The sequence below is a fragment of the Erinaceus europaeus genome, chromosome 1 (assembly GCF_950295315.1).
Source record: "Erinaceus europaeus chromosome 1, mEriEur2.1, whole genome shotgun sequence".
In the NCBI taxonomy this organism is placed as follows: Eukaryota; Metazoa; Chordata; class Mammalia; order Eulipotyphla; family Erinaceidae; genus Erinaceus; species Erinaceus europaeus.
The window spans coordinates 170,339,356-170,359,950 of record NC_080162.1 but is presented as its reverse complement, the minus strand read 5'-3'; the positions used below and the strand labels follow the sequence as shown (position 1 = coordinate 170,359,950).

At 34.9% G+C, this 20,595-nt stretch overlaps 1 protein-coding gene and 1 non-coding gene across 8 annotated transcripts in view; one reads left to right on the top strand and one right to left on the bottom strand.

Annotated features, from left to right (window-relative positions):
- RALYL (RALY RNA binding protein like) overlaps positions 1 to 20,595 on the top strand; it is a 729,450-nt gene that overhangs the window by 400,617 nt on the left and 308,238 nt on the right. The window lies entirely within an intron of this gene.
- LOC132542816 (U6 spliceosomal RNA) lies at positions 18,073 to 18,178 on the bottom strand. Its single transcript, XR_009553783.1, has one exon. It is a non-coding gene; the product is annotated as a U6 spliceosomal RNA (small nuclear RNA).

Here is a 20,595-nt window from a genome sequence, read left to right as displayed (position 1 = left end):
AACTACTGTTAATAATTATAAAACCTGGATTTTTACTCATGTTGTTTCTGACTTGGGCAAAGGTGTAAGTCGAAAAAGTTTCCTCACATCAACTCTTAGAAATGGTATATCAGGTTGGTATGTTAAGTCATGTTCTTTCCTAATCCTAATATGTAACTGGGGGGGGGGGGCGGGGGTCCTGCATTTCACTTGAGTTGATAAAGAATCTCTTGTCCTTTGTTTCTTCACATAGCACAGTTGGTTAATATTATTGTAAATACATCAAACTTTTAGAAACACTGCTTTTGTCATCCTACTTATAGGTCACGGATGAATCTAAGAAAATGTTTTAAAAACCTAGATGAAGGGGAGTCGGGCAGTAGCGCAGCGGGTTAAGCGCACGTGGCTCAAAGCGCAAGGACCGGCTTAAGAATCCTGGTTCCTGAGCAGTGCTCCAGTGTTTCTCTCTGTGTCTTTTGCTCCATCTATCTCAAACAGAAAAAATAAATTAAAAAAAAAAAAAAGAATCCCGGTTGGAGCCCCCAGCTCCCCACTCACAGGGGAGGCCCTTGCTTCATCGGTGGTGAAGCAGGTCTGCAGGTGACTTTCTCTCCCCCTCTCTGTCTTCCCCTCCTCTCTCCATTTCTCTCTGTCCTGTCCAACAACGATGACATCAGTAACAACCACAATAATAACTACAACAGTAAAACAACAAGGGCAACAAAAGGGAATAAATAATTTATTTATTAATAAAAAATTTAAAAAAAAAAACGAAAAACCTAGGTGAAGGTGTTCGGTAAAATCAGCACTGAGAAAAAGAAGAGTTAAGAGATTTGGCTTCTAATTCTCTCTCAGCCACTAGCAGCTATTAACAGATTTTGAGCAGGTCCCTAACCCCTCTAGGTTGATTTATTATGTAATTGTGGTTGTGGTCTAAAACTTATAAGGGCATGTACATGCAAATATCCTTTATAAAAAGTGTATACATTTTTTCTTGCCTGACTAGTGTTAAATGTAAAATTTTTATACACTAAAAGCTACAAATGCTTCAAGATTCTATGAAACACTATCTAAATCCTTCTCAATCTTAAGTAATCAGTAACCTCCTTGACTGAGGCCAGCTGTCTGCACACCAGGAGACACTGAGCGTCTTCACTAACAGAGATCAATGATAGTGATTTGGTCTTTGATTTCTTTTTCCCTGTGTTCTACTTTCTTAGTAAAAGCTGACCCACTATTCCTTTGATCTTCTGAAAAATTACAGTGTATTTTTCATGAAATAAAGTAACTTCATAGATCTCATCCTCTGTATTCTCTATATGAAATTACTGAAATCAGTATTGAGCTAGCTAAATTAAGAATGCCTTCAGATTGTGGAGTCTGAAGACTTTCCAAGTTGAATGCTGAGTAAAAAAAAAAAATATATGAGCAACAAAGTTAATGGGTGGAGGTTGGTTCTATATATAATTTTTTTTCCTATTTACTTCCAAAATTTTAAATGATCTTTAAATTAGTTTACATGACTGGAAGAGAGAAGGAAACACTTTGCAAAATTATTTAACTTAGCCCACTAAAGTACTTTTGGTTAGATTATATATGTCAAATAGCGCTTGGAGGCCAAAATGTCTTACATTATCAAAGCTCTATGATTTGAAATTTATTATTACACATTTAGCTATATTTTTCAAGTTGTCTTATTTATTAAATGTATTTGTGTAAATACATAAGATGTGTGGAAACTGGGCAAAGGTAGATAGCTAATTGTTATGCAAAAAGAATCTTTAAAAAATTTTTTTAAATGTATTTTAAAAAGGAGACATTAACAAAACCATAGGATAAGAGAGGTACTACTCCACACAATTCCCACCACCAGATCTCCATATCCCATCCCATCCCCTGATAGCTTTCCTATTCTTTAACCCTCTGGGAGTATGGACCCAAAGTCATTGTGCGATGCAGAAGGTGGAAGGTCTGGCTTCTGTAATTGCTTCCCCACTGAACATGGGCATTGACTGATCCATCCATACTCCCAGCCTGCCTTTCTCTTTCCCTAGTAGGGTGGGGGCTCTGGGGAAGCAGAGCTCCAGGACACATTGGTGGGGTCTTCTGTCCAGGGAAGTCTCATTGGCATCATGCTAGCATCTGGAACCTGTTGGCCAAACAATTGTTGAACAATCATGAACCTAAAGGTTGGAATAGTGCAGATGAAGTGTTGGGGGTCCTCCATTTTGTAGATAGCTAGTAGGCATATTTTAGTTATATTTCAAAGGGCCTGTAGCTATACTAGTTTTGTTTTTTTTTTCTTCTGAACCTGAAATCTGATATGTAGGTGGATCTTAGTTATTTCCATGACCACAGAATGTGAACTGAGATCTACAGGGCTGCAGAGGTCACATAGGCTCTTAAGCTGAATATGGTCCCCAGACCACATCAAATCGATGGGGTTTACAGTCAACAATATTTATACCCCTTCACCATATTAGGGAGCTACTCTCTTCCCTGATCCAGCTTTCTGTCCCTTTTCCTGCCATGACATCGCCTCCCCAGACAATAACATGGATCCATCTGCATATCAGATTTCAGGCTCAGAGAGAAAAAAAAAAAAAAGCAAAAATAATCTTATGCCTAAGCCTCCAAAGTCCCAGGTTCAATCTCCTGCACCACCGTAAGCCAGAGCTGAGTAGTGCTCTGGTAAAAAGAAAGAAAGAAAGAAAAGGTATGATAACTTCTGCTAGCTTTTGAATGAGCAGACCATTTGGTTTAAAGGCAAGGTAGTAACCTATTGAATTGGGAATTCCCAGTTTTCTCTCTTGCCCAAGGACATGACATGCTTTAGTGTCACTCGTTCGTTCCCTGAATGCATTAACCTTCATTTTCTGTGTTTGTGTCTTATCTGTATATCTAATTTGGAATAAAAGTCCTCCGGGTAAAATTCAATTCATTGTTTTGTATATTCCTTATTCATTGCGCGTACACAGTAAATATTTATTAGTGAATATAATTACCAACATTATTAAGAGGTATTAATGATTTATAATAAAGATGATATGTGTATTGATTTTACTCGAAGGTAGTTTAAGTAGGTCTAAGTTTCCTTAATGAGACTTTAGCTGGCTTATGGATATATAAATATGTATTTCTGCATACATATACATGTATATGAATTATAAGCTATTACTGTTTTTGTGTCCATAGTCTACTAGAAAATATTTCCTGAATGACTCTCTGATGATATATTCAATGTTGGGGAGTTGGGAAGTAGTGCAGCGGGTAAGTACACACATGTGGCGCGAAGCACAAGGACTGGCATAAGGATCCTGGTTCGTGCCCCCAGCTCCCCACCTGCAGGGGAGTCACTTCACAGGCAGTGAAGCAGGTCTGTAGGTGTCTCTCTTTCTCTCCCCCTCTCTGTCCTCCCTTCCTCTCTCCATTTCTCTATATCCTACCTACCAACTATGATATCAGTAACAACAACAATAATAACTACAACAATAATAAAAAGGGCAACAAAAGGGAAAATAAATAAATATAAAAGAGATACATTTAATGTTTATTGATCTGCAATACTAGTTAAGGCAATCAAAGTGCATCTAAATGTTGTTTTGATTACATTTACTTAATTCAGAAATACCTTTTATTTTTACATTAAACACATCTGCCAAGGGTATTGAGTACACTATGTATACATATCAGAGGAGTAGGAAAAATCAAGGGGTATCAACATTTTCAGACAGAAGCAGAGAGAGGTATAGAGAGACGGAAAGATACTATGTTACTGGAGTTTCTCTAGCATGACAGAGCTGGCACACTATTCAAGCGAGGTATCTTGCTGACCTATAGTGCACAGGTGCTCCTAGAGCTAATGGTAAATCTACATTCTTATTTTTTAAATGTATCTCCTGAGGGGACTAGGCAGTGAGTGACCCAGTTGAAAGCACATGTTATCACGTGCATGGACCCATATTCAAGCCTCTGCTCTCCACCTGCACAAAGGAAGCTTCGCAGGTAGAGAGGTGTCTCTCTTTCTCCCCCTCTGCCCACCCCAGTTTTTCTCGGTTTTCTTAAGTAAAAAGAAAACAATAAAATAAAATATGTTTCTACGCCCAATACTATGTAGAAACATAATCTTTCCTTAACCTTTTATTCAGTATTGTTCAGGTACAATGTAGTATGTTTTGTTCCCTATGTCACTATAAACACATAAACAATTTCTGACTGCCTCTAGCCAGCAAATAAAGATTTAAAAAATATATCAGTTCCCAAAATTGTGCTCCAGAGTTATTTTCTGAAATATAATAGTACTTTATGTGTAACATGTATATGTATTTATATTTATAGTATTTTAAATGTTATTTCTGAATATCTGTTCCCAAAATTGTATTCCAAAATTAATGCATTAAATATAGTAGTTTATATATAACAACTATTGTATTGTTTAATAATTTTAAGAGAGATAAGTTAAATAAAATTAAATACATATTTAAAGTATAATTTTTAGAACTTTTAATCTTTCATGCAAGAGTTAGAGCATACATTGCCGAAGTAATTTGACTACCTTTTTATTTTGGTAGTGGGACCAGAACCTTGCATGTGCACAATTTTACTATACTATGCAATATATATATTTTTTTTCTTTTTTTTTTTTTGAGAGAGAAAGAGATTAATGCTTATACTTTCTCCATTGAGAGATCATCTCCCATGTGGTTCTGAGGCCCCAGCCTGTATTGTCTGCAAGACAAAACTGTATTTGAGAGCTGTCTCTCTGGTCAGGAACTGAGAAGTTAGCTTTTTATTAAAACACAAACTTAAAGACTTGACAGTCAAAGTACTACAACTTGTATGTATGGTTATTAGCTAGAATTTTAGATAAAATATTTTATGAAAAGCAACTAGTCAGATAATATTGCCTAGTGTAACACTGACTAATTATAAATTTGATGGATAAACAATATAAATAACAACATGATTGCTTTAGAGCACTGTCTGTGTGGAGTTTGCACATTTTCCCTACTTTTGCATGGCATCTCCAGTTATTCAGTTTCTAGTCCCAACCCCACTTCATCCCATAGATATGCAAGTTAAATCCATTGGTGCATTTAAATATTCCTCAGTCTAAATGAGTGTTAGTATTTGTTTCAGATAAGGTCAGCTATACCACAAACTTAAAAGTAGCATATATTTCATATGTAGGTAGTTTATACATAATAGCATATGAATATTAATGAGCATAATTCATTGTGAAAACATATTTTATACCATCAGATTACCTATCAGAATATACAATTAAGCAGCTAAAGTATTTTATGATCCTAATTCATAGCTAATAGCACATTATTGAATTAATTATAGCCAGCTGATCACATCTAGCAATGCCAGAACAAGAGGAATAATGTCAACCTAAATTAACTCTGCTCCAAATTTTAGGATGAGAACAATAAGAATGCTGAAAGGAATAATGAAACATATGAATATGAAATAAATTCAGACACTCTATTTTGTAAAATTAACAAGAAGTCGTGTATAATATTTCTATATCATGTAGCTGGTGGCAGAGACATCAATCATCACATTATCTGTACATTGAATGTGATAAATTGAGTTCTAATGAGAGGATTTAATTACCTAGAGAAAGGAAGAGAACATATAAAATATTTTTTAGCTCCACTGGCCACACATTATCATTAATAATGTTGAAATGTGTGCAGTTTAATGCTTCTGTTCTGTACATTTTGTAGCACATAATCTTCCAAATTGTTTCTTTAGAAAAAATGAGGTAATTATAATCCTCCTAAAACTAGCAAAAGGAATTATCTTATGAAATCCATGCAATGGTGATCAGAGGTTTTGAACTTCATTCTTCTTGTTGTTACCTCTTGCTAAACTCTCATAGATTTTAAAAAAAGCCTATGTATAATAATTTATTTCAAATGTAAGTCTCTAAAGATCATTAAATAACTTCTGTAGGACACAGTGATCATGTCACAGTGTTGCAACCCTGATGTAGACATAAAACAATCAGAAGATTCAACATTTTTTTTCGGTGGGCTACAGCTCAAGGGTGAAGTCAGCAGGTAAATTTTTTAACAGGCAAAGTGAAAACTTCTGTATTTAGGCTAAAATAACCCTTTGTGCAAATGTAGTATAAGGCATCTGATGAGAAATGAACAGCTGAATAAGATCTCAGCTGAGAGTGGAGATTTTATACATTTGGAGGACAGGTGTGTGGAAGGAGGATAAGAACTGTAGGCAAGTGTAACCATAACATTTATATTTAGACAAATTTTAATTAAGAAATAACATATTAACAACCAGAGCTATCAAATATGTAAATGATTCATTTGTAAGATGGTGAGTGCCTTCACATGTATGTCCTTGGATATTTTAAAACAATGACAACAAAATATTTCAGGAAAAAATCAGCTATATGAAAGCCATTTCTGCATCAAATCTGAAATAAATTATGCCATATTTTTTTTTGCATCATGGTTATCACCAGCACTATGAATCCACTGCTCCCAATAGCCATTTTTACTTTTTTATATTTCATTTGATAGAACAGAGAAACTGAGAGAAGGGGGTGTATTGAGTCAGTTGTGCAAAAGGTTAAGTGTTGGAGAGGTTGTGGAGAGAGAGAAACTCGACTGTATTTCAAATGGGGATGTAAATTGGTGCAGCCATTGTGAAGAACAATGTGGAGAATCCTTAATCAAATACAGATGAAACTAACTTATGATCCAGCAATTCTACTCCTAAGCACATACCCCAAAGATATAATAACAATGATTCTAAGGGATATGTGTACCCCCAGGCTTAGCAGCTTTATTCACAATGACAAAAACTTGGAAGCAACCAAAATGCCCTTTGCGAAATGACTGTATAAAAAGTTATGAGACATATACTCAATGGAACGTTATGAAGTAAATAAAGAGATGTTATTGTATCTTTTGGAATAAAGTAGATAGAATTGAATTAGGAGTCAGGGGGTAGTGCAGCGGGCTAAACTCATGTGGCGCAAAACACCAGGACCAGTGTAAGAATACCGGTTCCAGCCCCCGGCTCCCCACCTGTAGGGGAGTCGCTTCACAGGTGGTGAAGCAGGTCTGCAGGTGTCTGTCTTTCCTCCTCTCTGTCTTCCCCTCCTCCTCTCCATTTCTCTCTGTCTTATCCAACAACGACAACATAAATAACAATAACAACTACAACAATAAAACAAGGGCAACAAAAGAGAAAATAAATAAATAATTTTTAATTAAAAAAAGAATTGGAGTAGATTATGCTTAGTGATGCAAGTAAAGAGATGAAGGAAAACTACAGAATGGCTTCACTCATATGTGGGATATAGAGAATTTAGCATACAAATGTGAAAAAAAATGCAATCTATATCTAAGACTGGGAGAAGTATAGTGGCTATCTATGGAGGGTAGGGATGGAGGCACAGATGTTTGGTTATAGGAGTGGTGGGGGAAAAGGAAAGATTATACTATAAACCATTGCTCAATAAAGGCCTTTTAAAAAAAAAGACTTTTATCCCTGAAGCTACAAGGTCCCAGATACAATACCCAGCACCACCATAAGCCAGAGCTGAACAATGCTCCAGTAAAATTAAGCTACAACCATTTGTTTTCTTGAACAGCATATGAAAATATTATTGTACTATTAACGTAGGATTATTATGAAGGCATTTCTCAAAAACTGAAAATATTTACATAATTCTCAAAAACTGAGAATTTTGCTAACAAGTTAACCAGTTTTATTTTATAGCTGTTGACTGGATAGCTAAGATTCTTTGATCGAAGGATACAATATTTTCATGAATGTTAAAAGATGTCCCAAAGTTCCTGGCTTAGGGACCAAGAAGTTAGTTACACAATACAGCAAATACCAAGTATCAGCATGAGTCACATCCCTTTACTATTACCTAACTTCAGGCAATAAGCCAGATGGTCAGAGATGGCACAAGCATCCCTTAGTGGGTTGCACTGCAGAAGAACCCAACCTTGCTTAATGAACCCCAAACCTTTTAAAATAGATAATGATTGTATCTTTCCTCTGCCATAGAGGAAGAAAATATCTACATCTTCCTAGAATGATTGACACTCAAATATGTTTTAAAAATGGTTTCATTCTTTATAACATATTTTACTGACTTATTTATTAATATGAGAAATAAGAGAGAGCAAACCAGAGCATCACTCAGGCACACACAATGCTGGGTATTGAAATTTAAACCTCAGGAATCGGGCGGTGGTGCAGCGGGTTAAGCGCACAAGGCACAAAGCACAAGGACCAGAAGGTTGAGCCCCCGGCTCCCCACTCTCAGGGGAGTCACTTCACAAGCAGTGAAGCAGGTCTGCAGGTGTCTCTCTTTCTCTCCCCCTCTCTGTCTTCCCCTCCTCTCTCCATTTCTCTCTGTCCTATCCAACAATAAAGACATCAATAACCACAATGTTAAACAACAAGGGCAACAAAATGGAAAATAAATAAATATATATAAAAAAAGAAATTTAAACCTCATGTTTTGAGAGTCAGAGTTTTACCTGCTATTCCACCTCCAAGTAGTTTCAAGTAAAAATTAGTGTCTCTTCCAAGACATGCATTCAAGCAAGAGACATATGGAAACTTATCGCCCAAAATCTATCATAAAATCATAAAATATTCTAATCCATTTGTTTTCATTCACATGTGTCATATAAAGAAAACAAAACTAAATAAAGCAAAAATATACTTTTAATAAAATCACTTAATGGTCACAAAAATGGATAAGAAAAGGAGAGGTGGATAAATTGAGTAAAATGAAATAGATGTGTGGTAAAGGAAACAAATGTATTTCATTGATTAGCTTCATCTACAAAAGATGATTTTTTATATTGCACACCTGCAATTTACAGATTCTGTTAATGTGATACTACTTCAATTAAAATAAAATTTAAGTTCATTTGTGAGATAGGTTTTTATTATGAGGCCAGTGTTTGGACTTTATTTTGATTTCATAATGTGTGAAAATGATGGAGGAAAGAATGTGTAAAATTGGGTATGGGTGGTGGCACACCTGGTTGAACACACATGTTACAGTGCACAAGGACCCAGGTTCAAGCCCCCAGTCCCCACCTCCAGGGGGAATGCTTTGCAAGAGGTGAAGCAGTGTTGCAGGTGTCTCTCTGTCTCTCCTTCTCTATCAGCCTCTTCCCTCTTGATTTCTGGCTATCTCTATCCAGTAAATAAAAAATAAAGATAATTTTAAACATTTAAAAAAACTCAGTTAAAAAATGTGTAAAATCAAACTCCATCTAATACATCAGAATTGACTTCAAAACTATGAAATAACCACCATCCATGTAGTATGCAGATAACAGAGACTACCTGTTGACTCCATATTTGTGACATTTATCTATTTATGGAAAACTTCTAATTCTATTTTGACAATAGTTTATTTATTTGTTTTAAATTATCATTCCCATACCATTATTCATATGTGCAATAGCTTTAACTGGGGCTGGACAGTGGTGCAACTGGTTAAGTACACTTGTTAATATATGCAAAGATACATACGTATCTTTGATAGATGCAAGATTCAGGCCCCAGCTCCCCACCTACAAGGAGAAAGCTTCAGAAGTAAAGCAATGCTGCAGGTATCTCTCTTGTTTCTATCTCCCTCTTTATCCTCCTTACTTTTTAATTTGTCTTTGTCATATCAAACTAAATAAATCAACTTTAAATTTTTTTTGAAAGAAGAGCTTTTATTTTACTGACGCCACAGTAAACAGCTAACCAAAACATACTGGGGTCTAGGATAGAAGCTGCAGAGAGGTCACATTAAAATGGGAGATTCTGAAAAATTAAAAATAAAAAAAGGTAAATCAGTCTGTGAAACACAATGTCAAAAATGGAGGTTTTATGTAAAAACACTATTATTTTGATTAGTTACCATGCTTTGAATGCCAGAAATTCTGTTTAAACGCCTTTGGAAGATGATAGTAGATATTATCATGAAATTATATGCAGGCAAAGCTCTTTCATTTTAAAAGTTTTACAGATCGCAGGTTAATTTTGAAAAATAAGAGTATTCACTATGTTCAGAAATAACCAAGACTTTCATTCTCTCTTCTCCTCTGTAAATTGGCAAGCTATGTAAATTAGTACAGGTATGTCTAGGATGTTCAGAACATATGGTTTTAATTTCTTTAAACTCTATGGAAATGTTTGCTATAAATAGTTACTAATTTCAATATCACTGAATCCATTGCCATCATTAATATCAAACATGATTTACAAAGTTCTTAATTGAGTATTATTGAACAAAGCTAATTTACACATGCCAACATCAAATAGATGATTATAATAGCATGTATTATCCCATAATAGTACCTGGAATAGGGGATAATAATCTTTATCTCTTACACATATTAAAATAGAGGATTTTAATGTTTCTGTATCCCAATTTCTTCAACCCTAATAATATTATTAGACTATTTGATCTCTAAGGCTGTTTAGCTCTAATTATGTACACACATATGTATGCTCTTGGATTTTATCTGGGATTTCTCTCGTCATTGCTTGTTTCGCTTATCTTATGCTTTTTAAATTCCATTGAATATGTATGTTCTAAAATCAGATAGGCTCTAAGAACCAGAGCAGAAATATGGACATATTCTAAATTCTCTCGAAAGGCATCTTGTAAGAATAGAACAAGGAGGGGAGGGAGGGAGGGAGGAAGGGAGGGAGGGAGGGAGAGAGAAAGAGAGAGAGAGAGAGAGAGAGAACAAGAGGATATAGAGGAATAGAGAAGAAAGAAAAGAATGGAGAGATTGAGTATTCCATGAATTCCCCCAACCAGTATACTATCAATATTATGGCTGTAAAGAATGAAGTATACAGGGAAGGTGTGAAACACTTAGGTATCATAGATAGAAAATAATTAGAGTTCTGGGACACAGACCCTGTTTTTACTGAAATAACTTTCCTCTTGTGGAAATGATACTCATACTTGTAAAGATCAGTTGACCAAGCATTATTAGACTGTAAACAATTGTCTCCTGAAATCTGGACAACAAATATTGTTTATGTAAGTAGACACTTGTTACAGTGCCCTTACAATATATATACAATGTAAAGAAATTTATTTCAAGATCCCCTGTGGAAGCCGGAAACCATGGAAAGCCCTATACATGCATATATATATATCTGAAAAAGCTTGACTTGTAAATTAGGCATAGTTAGGGGTTAACAATAAGTATTAAATTGAATCGTGATAATTTGCAGTAATAAAAGTTAATAATCATGCTGTCTCTCAAAATATATGATTATATATAATATTTTTAGATCTCAACTGCCCACTGATAATCCACACTGTGGAAAGCAAAATCGCAGATAAGGGCGTATACACTAATTTAGAATTAGAATGACAAAAAAAAAAAAAAAGCAGTAATGCTGCCTCTAATTGCCTTAATGAGACAATTACTAGAGAGAGTTTAGAATTTATATGGGAAGTATATGACTCAGTAAATACCTAATTTACACCAAAAGTATCTCCATTTTCTTTGAAGTTGCAAGTATAGATACTTTCTATTTTTTGAGGGGGTAATTATACACATACATATAAATAGCTAATTAATTGATTATCCTGTGACCTTGGTATCATACATAAGTGTGATTAGCTTTTCCCCTTACACAGTAATATGTTTACAAATGTTACAATTATATTATTGATGATAAATTATATGTATTCCTTTTTTCTCACCAGGACTAGAAGCAGATAGAGCACTATGTTTTAGTGATTTTTAAAACACTGAAAAATGTAAAGCCCCCATCAATCATTCTGCTAAATAAATGTAATGAAACAGATGAAATTGGTCACTTGATGGTCCCCATTCAGCTAAATTTTCAAATGCAATTTTAATATTTATTAAATTGGTATCTTAATGTATCTCAAAACATTTACATGTATGTTACATATATTTATTCATTTTATAAAAATATGTTTGAATTTTTAGAAGGCTCTCAATGCTCTCTCTAAATTTTGGACTATGGAGTTCAAGGATAATATCAGGTTTTGTTTACCTTTGACTTCAGTCATAGTGCACTATTTATCTTTTGTTTAGAAGCTCACTATTTTATGAGAAATAAACTAGTTACCTCAATCCTTTCCTGACATGGGGTATGCAACATCTTTCTTTAAAAACTATAAAATCTCCCTTCCTCCTGTAGAGAGGAATTTAATTCCAGTAGATTCAATTAGCTAAATGCCCTACCTAATAATATTATATATAATATATGTAGAGAGAATTTATTTATTTATTTATTTATTTATTTATTTACCAGAGCACTGCTCAGCTCTGGTTTATGGTGGTGCAGGGGATGGAACCTGGGAAGTTGGAGATAGTATAACCATTATAATATCTGCCCCTGCTAAATTTTTTTTGTTATGATTTATTTTCCCTTTTGTTGCCCTTGTTTTTATTGTTATTGTAGTTATTATTGTTGTTGTTGAGTTTATGTCATCATTCTTGTATAGGACAGAGAGAAATGGAGAGAGGAGGGGAAGACAGAGAGGGGGAAAGACACCTGCAGACCAGCTTCACCACCTGTGGAGCAACTCCCCTGCAAGTGGGGAGCTGGGGGCTCCAACCAGGAACTTTATGCCTTCCTCCACACAGCCAACTCACTCTATCCCCTAATCCCCCCACACACACACACAAAAAAAACTTCAGCTATTAAGAACAATGAACACACACCTTCTCTGACACATCTTGGATGGAGCTAGAAGGAATTATGTTAAATGAGCTAAGTCAGAAAGACCAGTATGGGATAATCCCACTCATTTGACTCACTGTAGTCAAAAAAGGGAAACTCAAAGAAGGATCTGACTGAGTTTGGAGTAGGGACCAAAGCAGAAATCTCTGGGTTGAGGGTGAGGGCAGACATTTAGCTTCACTGGGTTGGGGGTGGTGGTGGGAGGATGTGTTGGGAAACAGTCTTTTGGTGGTGGGAGTGGTGTTTCTGTACTCTCCTATTAACTTTTAGTTATATAAATAACTACTTAATTAATATGAGAAGGGAAAAATTGATTGAATGCCCCAAACTTTCTAATGCACATAGGCTGTCTTTGAAATGTTGACTCTCTTAGAAGCTTAGACCAGGGAGAACAGAAGAAACCGGTGACATTACTCCATAAGACAGCGGTATATAATAATGTCAAAGGACATAAATTATGTATAATACAGCAAATCCTAACAATGGGATTTTCAAAGGTAACCTAATTGCCAAATAATTTGATTACAGCAATAAATATATATTGCCTCCTTAAACCTTAAGACAGCAGGAACCTCCCACTATCTCTATAGAGCCTGTATTTCCCCCAAGTCCTGGAACCTCTGGGGTGGGGCTTACTTTCCAGCATGTTTCTCTCAATTCATACCAAATGATATCATATCTGCTGATCCCAAACTAATCAACTCAACGAGTACCACCTCAGCATGTTTCACTTCAGACTGTGTCCAGAGACATCAGGTGTGGAATGTCAACACTTCAGCCTCATTACTAGGCTGAGACCTTTCCTTTCATAGAATTCTCTAATTCAATTTCAGGTAGTTCACTTCCTAACAAAGTTTAAAACCTAGATATAGACCAGGTCCCAGTAGATAGGGCATATGTTCACATGTATCCATAAATTAGGGCAAAATATATACCTGAAACCAAAAGTGCACAATAGTAAACAGTGAGTCAGTATATGCAGCAAGCAAGTAGAAAGACCTAAAAAGACACCATAAGGTTTCCAATGAAATAGTGTCTACTTAGACTTAGATACCCTCCTCACCTACTTCCTTTTATCCTTCCATCAGTCTCTCCAAAGCTAAACTTATCAAAGTAAGGACTGCAAAAGCTGAATAAGGGCAAGAGACTGGCACACTTTAACAATGACTCTTTCGTCACTATCAGGCAACCCCATAAGCTGGGGCCCTACCTCAGGGCCCAAACAGACATGATGGGCCTATACCTCGAATAAATCCCTTTTTCCATTGTTACCAGTTATCTCTATCAAAAACAACACAATATATCCCTTTGTGGGGCCCCATAGGACCTTGCCCTCAACATGGATCAACAATGGCAGAAAATGTTCCATCCTCCAAAGGGAGGATGGACAACATACTCTATGTTCCACCTGAGAAAGACTGGTCTAAAACTGAGGCGGCTTGGAGTATTCCTACTCATGACCACAGAATGTGAGCTCAGATCTACAGGGATGGAGAGGTCACACAGGCTCCTAAGCTGAATATGGGCCCCAGATCACATCAAATTGATGGGATTTACAGTCAACAATATTTATACACCTTTCCCATATTAGGGAGCTACTCTCTTCCCTGATCCAGCTTTCTGATCCTTTTCCCAGCCATGATATCATCTCCCCAAACAATAACTTGGATCCACCTGCATATCAGATGTCAGGCTCAAAAAAAAAAAAAAAACTAGTACAGTTATGACTTCTTCCTCTCTACCTTCACAGTTTATAATTTCCCATTTTGTGTAGTAAAACTAGGAGTGAACTGTCTTGATTTCAACACAGCCCTTCCTTCTTTCTTGCCAGATTATATATTTTTCTTGCTATATCTTATATATCACTTTGGACTGTAGCTGTTGTGGATAGTTCTGTTTAGTATTGGTTGATTGCTATGCCTGAGTCACAGAACCTATTTGCTTCTAAAATATTTATCTTTTATCATCCCATGCAAATACATATTTACCTCTGTATTTTAAATGATTTTTAAACTTGGAAAGGAGAATGGACACACTGAGCAAATGCCATTTTGTTACTTTGCAGCTTTCAGATGGTGACATAAATTACAATTACATAATAAAATAACTTCTCCTATATCATTATATCATAACTAAACAAACAAAAAGTGAAATATGGTGTCTTGAAAGATAGATTAGGCCATAGTTGATTTATTTTATATGTTAGATATTCCACCTTTGGGCACTGTGTACATTTTCTTGGGATTCTGTAATAAACCACAACTAATAGAGTGATTTGAAACAACAAAACTTACTTTCTTAAAACTCCTAAGGTTAGACATCTGAAATTAAGGTGTTGACAGTGGTGGTTTCTGATGAGCTTCTGATAACAGACAGAAATTCTTGATATTATTTTCTTATAGATGTATCACACTTAGCTTAGCCTCAGCATATACAGTGTCTATCTCTCCTTTTTTTTCTTTATTGGGTATTAATGGTTTACAGTTGACAGTAAAATTAAATAGTTTGTATATAACATTTCCCAGTTTTCCACATAATAATACAACCACTCCTAGGTCCAACAATGTATATCTCTTATAAGGGCACTAGTTATATTGGATTATGTCTCACACTGTAATATTGTTTTAACCTGATTGTGTCTGCAAGGAACCTTTAGAGACCCTATTTCTAAGACATGTCACATTATATGGTACCAGAACCTAAATAAGACCTTATCTATTCATATCAAACATTTGTATATTCAGAACATTTATGTTTGAGGGAAACAATTCAGCTCCTAATAGGCACCACTTAAAAGCTGACTCAGGACCTATAATTTCAGTACCAGGAAAGAGAAACAGACATTTTAAAATCATATCTTTCACTATACTAACGAGCTTATTAATGAGTTCTAGAGTCTTGCCTATGTGAATATTTGGTATATCAATTTCATATCAAGAAAACAATTGGGTTTAGCAAATAAAACAAAAAGCTACTAAGTGAATTTATAGGGAAATAATTTGTCTTATAGCTGTCATTTGATTTTGTAGTGTAAGCAGTTGTTAACAAGGATTATTGAAATTTAGGTTAGCCTTTTTGACCCTTTGTATAGATTTATAGAACTTAATTTGTTTAAAAAAAAAAAAAGAAATCCATGAATTGTCCTAAAGCACATATTAACACATTTATTCTTTGTAATAAATAAAATATTTAAATTATATAAAAAAGAAAGGAAAGTTCACTTAAACAGTGTTCTCCCATAGATAATCTTTTAGTAATTTTCTGTAAACATTCACTACTGACTCCCATGGGAAGAATGGTTCTGTCCTTTTGATTTGCAAAAGTTTTATTTTTACTAATTTATTTATTTACATTTATTTTTATTTATACAAAGGAAAAACTGACAAAAACCATAGGATAAGAGGGGTACAACTCCGCACAATTCCCACCACCTCCCATGCCCTCCCCTGATAGCTTTCCTACTCTATCCTTCTGGGAGTATGGACCCAGGATCATTATGGGGTGCAGAAGGTGGAAGGTCTGGCTTCTGTAATTGCTTCCCAGCTAAACATGGGTGTTGGTAGGTGGATCCATACTCCCAGCCTCTCTCTCTCTTTCCCTAGTTGAGTGGGGTTCTGGGGAAGCGGGGTCCATGACACATTGGTGGGGGTCGTCTGCCCAGGGAAATACGGTTGGCATCATGTTAGCATTGAAACCCGGTGGTTGAAAAGAGCTACATATAGAGCCAAACAAATTGTTGACTAATCATGAACCTAAAGGCTGGAATAGTTCAAATGAAGAGTTGGGGGATCTCCGTTTTGTAGATAGTTAGTAGTCCTATTTTAGTTATATTCAATGATTATACTAGGTTTTTTTTTCTTTTTTTCTTTGCAAAGGTTTATCTTAATTTCATTCTTATTAAAGCTTTTTATGCTTAATTACATAGTTTTATAATACATACATTGTAAATGAAGAATGCAAAATTGATAATCTTTTCTTGTAGTAAGTTCTATACGTAACTTCTGGATTTATGTAATAGAGATAAACTTACATTATGCAATGCTAAGGTTGACTCTTAAAAAGCAAACTATGGAAATGAAGATAAATATTTATAGAGCAGAGATAGAACTCAAGGGAATATACCTATTTTCATAATTCATGGACACCAAAAGTCATTAAAATAAAATATAGCTTTTTATAATGTGTTTTTGAATGTAATTCACCTAACATACAATCTATCCATTAAGGTACAGTGACTTTTAATCTATTAGCAGTGTTGTGTAACTATCACATTAATCAACTCATAACATTTTCACCATCCCCAAAACAAACTCTCTGACATTCACGTTTGCCCATTCACATTAATACTAGGCAGTAAGTAATGTACTTTCTCTGTATCTATTTGCTTATTTTGGACATTACATAGAAATAAAATCATGCAGCATTTGGTCTTTTGTGACAGACTTTTTCCTCTCAGCATATTTTTAAGGTTGATTTATGATAATGTACAGGACTATGCACTATTTTATTTATTTATTCATTGAATAATATGATTTGAGTTTTCTATTATTTGGTTGTAAGTTCATCTGTCACCATTTGTCATTCCTGCCATCATCTGAGTGTTCCAATTTTCAACATCCCTGTTAACTCATTATTAAATACTTATAACTGCAATGATCCTAATTTAACATGAAATATTGCATTGATATATATATATATATAATTTTATCATTTCTCTATAATAGTAGTTAAATAACATTTTACAGTCGACTTATGAGACTACATAATTTTAGGGACACTTTATACATTAAAATATCAAAGCTTTTGGGCCAGGTGGTGGTACACCTGGTTGAGTGAATACATTACAGGGTTTTAGGACCTTGGCTTAAGCCCCTGGTTCCCATAAGTACGGAGTAACTTCACAAATGGCAAAGCAATGTTGTAGATATCTCTCTGTCTCTCGTTTCTATTTCCACTCCCCTCTCAACTTCTCTTTGCCTCTATCCTAAATAAATATAAACAATAAGACAATTTTAGAGGAAAAAGAAAAAAACCTTTTTTAGAAAAATATCTAAGTGGTGGCATACCTCATTGAGCACATATTTTACAGTGCATGAGGACCCATGTTTGAGCCCCTAGTCCCCACCTGCAAGGACAATGCTTCATGAGTGGTGAAGCAGGGCTGCAGGTGTCTCTCTGTCTTGCTCCCTCTCTATCTTCCCCCTTCCCTCTTGATTTCTGGCTGTATCATCCAATAAATAAATAAAGATAAGAAAATTTTATTTAAAAAAGAAAAATATCTAAGTTATTAAATTATTCATAATAAAGTATTTTCTTTTTTGGAACTAAGTAGAAGCAATTTTTAGAACTATGGACCTCTTCATGAATTTTCACATCATCCTTGCACAAGCCCATGACAATCTACTCTGCATCATTCTAACTCTAATATATGTGCTGCTAACGCAAGCACTAAATGAAAACTTAAAATATATATATATATTGGTGATTTAATAATGAATAACAAGATTGTAATATAACAGGAGTACAATTCAACACAGTTCCCAAAACTAGAGTTCCATATCCCATCCCCTCCATTGGGAATTTCCCTATTCCTTTATCCTTCTGGGAGTATGTACCAGAATTCTTTATGAGGAGCAGAGGGTGGAACGTCTGGCTTCTATAATTGCTTCTCCACTGGACATGGTTGTTGGCAAGTCAGTCCATACCCCCAGTTTGTTCCTATCTTTCCCTAGTGTGGAAAGAACTAAACTTTTAATGACCTTTCTTTTTTTCTTTATTGGTGGGATTAATGGTTTACAGAAGATTGTGCATGTGTAACATTTCTCAGTTTTCCACATAATTCAATCTCCTCTAGGTCTTCCTCTGCCATCATGGTCCAAGACCTGAGCTCCACCCCAATCCAAAGTCTTTTACTTTGGTGTAATACACCAAATCCAGTCCAAATTCTGTTTTGTATTTTCCCTTCTGTTCTTATTTTTGCACCTTCTGACTATGAGTGAGATCATCTCATATTCATCCTTCTCTTTCTGACTTTACTCCTAAGTGAAAACTTTTTAAGGGCTTATTATATTGAAATCTATATATTCATAAAAATTAATAAAACTTGTTATAAAAATTTACTATGTAAACATTTATAGTCTTATAAGGTTAAGTAACTAGTAGTTAAATCATTATACGTTACTAGAAAATATGCAAAAACATTCTCACTGATTATTGTAATACAGTATAACTTTTACTACTAAAGCACAAGTCCTTATATCTTTTGTTTGCTGCACAAACATGACTTTAGTTAAAACCAAATGTGTTTTTGGTTAATATACAAAGGGAGACGTTTTCATCTTATCAGTACCGTGATTTTTCTAAAATCTGAATGAGTCCAATCAATACACCTTCATTCCAAATCTTCAAATAAATGTGATTTATTTCACTAGCTAGACTATTTAAATGGAAGAGGTCTATCAAGTTGAGGTTTCACTCTGAATAAGCCTCCTTCATTTAGAAAATTGATCTTCCAGTCACACTTTTATTAACCTTGAGTTTTTAGAGCATGGCTACTTCAAAGAGATAGAAAAATAAATCATGCTTAGGTGGTAGTGCGGGTTAAGTGTACATGGCATGAAGTGCAAGGACTGGCATAAGGATGATGGTTCAAGCCCCCAGCTCCCCACCTGCAGGGGAGTCCCTTTACAGGCGGTGAAGCAGGTCTGCAGGTGTCTGTCTTTCTCTCCCCCTCTCTGTCTTCCCCTCCTCTCTCCATTTCTCTCTGTCCTATACAACAATGACAACAATAAAAACAACAAGGGCAACAAAAGGGAAAGTAAATAAATAAAATTTTTTTAAAATTTAAAAAAAGAAAAACAAATCATATCCAGTAACATTTTGTGTCATTGAGAAGGTAGAGTATAAACATTAGAATTAATTGATAACTGTGATATGCTGTCTCTCCACACATATGCAAAATGAATAATGTACATATCTGAATTTGCACTCTTGATGACATGTAGGACATGAGCGTGTGCTATTTAACAGATAGTAGAATACATACATATGGGGTTAACTCTGTAGAATACATACACACACACACACACACACATATATATTCAGTAAACTAGTAATTCCTTAATGGTTACCTTTACTGAGTAACTTGTGATATTTATAAGTTAATAAACTACCAAACCATATTTATGAAGACTTGGAAATATCCTTGAAGAACCAGGTACATATTTTGACTCTTTACTTATTAACAGTATGGCCATGTGAGAACTTATTAACTGAATCTATAGAATTAGATCTACAGGATATCATGCTAAGATCAGAATTCACTGGGCACAAGGTGATTGTTTTGATCTATGTAACACAAGCTACTGGATTGCTTACCAAAAATACTTGATTGTTTTATAATGAAAACATGGAATGAAAGATTGATAATATAGGTTCAGACCCTAATAGAACTGGACTTAAATCTTGGAAACAGTACTTAGCCGATCTCTGGATAAATTGCTTAACTTCCACTGGCATTAGAGCATAGATAATATGTGCTTTTAGGAGTCAGACCAAATATGTGTACCAATGCTTCCTAAAAAGGAGTCACTCTAAAAGCAGTGGCAATAAAATACAAAACTATCAAAGGTCATAGGAGATCCTATCTTCTGGCAAAAAAATATATTTCTCTCTGAAGAAAATTATAGGAAGCAAGTTTGAAATAAAGTTTTGTTTGTTTTTGATACTTAAAGCAAGAAAGAATCACTCTATGAATACCTCCAGCATAGGAGGGCAAAAAAAAAACTTTTCTCTTACAAACTGAACATATAAGATTTTTAGCAAGATTAACCTTTTGAGGAAATAGTTATAAATTTCTCTCTGTGG